Genomic DNA, 1,419 nt, shown 5'->3' with positions numbered 1-1,419 from the left:
AAGGAGCATCTCCTAAAAGGAGTCCCCCCCCCCAGCAACTTCTCTCCCCAAAAAGCAGCTTCTCTGCCCCCAAAAGCCACCTCACCCCTGCGCTAAAATGCGGCTTTCCACCCAAAAGAGCAATCTCTCCCCCCAAAAGCGACCACTTCTCTGAAGGACACTCCTCTACAAGAAGTGGGGAGGTTTCTTCCCCCCAAAAAAGTGACTTTTCTTCCCCAAACCATAAGTTTTCTCCAAAAAGTAGCTGCTCTCTAGGAATAGCTCCCCCCACAACTGACTTTTGTCCCCAGAAAGTGACTTTTCTCCCCAAAAAGCAACTTCGCTCCCGCCCAAGAGGGAATTTTGTCACTAAAAAGGAACTTTTCTCCCGCCCGAAAGTTGCTTTTATCCCCCAAAAGGGACTTTTCCTCCCCCCAAACGTAACTTGTCTCCCTCCAAGAGGGACTTTTCTCCCCACAGAAGTGGCTTTTGTGCCCCAGAAGTGACTTCCCCCTCAAAAGAGTAACTCTTCTCCTGCAAAAACAACTTTTCTCCTTGCAAGAGTGGCTTTTTCTCCCCCAAAAGTAACTTTTCTCCCCTCCAATAAACTTTGCTCCTCCCAAAAAGGACTTTTGTCCCCAAACCCCAACTTCTCTCCTCCCCAAAGTGGTTTTTGTCCCCCAAAACCAACTTTTCTCTCCCCAGCAGTGACTCTTGTCCCCAGAAAGTGAATTTTCTTCCCCTAAAAGTAACTTCTTCCCCCCCCCAAGTACTTTTTCTCACCCAAAAAAACCTTTTCTCTCCCAACAAAGTGCCTTTTGTCCCCTAAAACTGACTTCTCTCCCTTCTCAAAACATCTTCTCTTCCTAAAGGGAACATTTCTCCTCCAAAAGGTGACTTTTCCTCCCCCAAAAGTAACTTTCCTCCCCAAAAGGTACTTTTCGACTAAACCCGAAACTTCTCTCTCCCAGTAAAGTGTCTTTTGTACCCTAAAAAGCAACTTTTGTCCCCCAAAAGTGGCTTTTCTCCCACCAAGGTAGCTTCTCATTCCCAAAGGTAACTTCTCTGCTCCAAAACCCAACTTTTCCTTCCCCCAAGAGCAACATTCCACCCCAAAAAGTTACTTTTTGAGTAAAAAGAAACTTTTCTCACCCAATAAAGCGCCCTTCGTTCCCCAAAAAGCAACTTTTGTCCCCCAAATGTGGCTTTTCACCCCCAAAGTGGTTTTTCTTCCCCCAAAGCAACATTTATCCTTCAGAAAACAACTTTTCTTTCCCCCAAAGTAACTTTCTGCCCAAAAAAAAGTGAGTTCCTCCCTCCCAAATGTAACTTTCCTCCCCTAAAAGTGACTTATCTCCTGAAAAACAACTTTTCTCCTCCGGAAAAGTGACTTTTCTACCCCAAAAAGCAACTTTACCCCCTAAAAGTAACTTTTTGCTC

The sequence above is a fragment of the Nestor notabilis genome, unplaced genomic scaffold (genome assembly GCF_000696875.1).
Source record: "Nestor notabilis isolate BGI_N333 unplaced genomic scaffold, ASM69687v1 scaffold22006, whole genome shotgun sequence".
NCBI classification, from domain to species: Eukaryota; Metazoa; Chordata; class Aves; order Psittaciformes; family Psittacidae; genus Nestor; species Nestor notabilis.
This window is presented reverse-complemented; position numbering follows the sequence as displayed.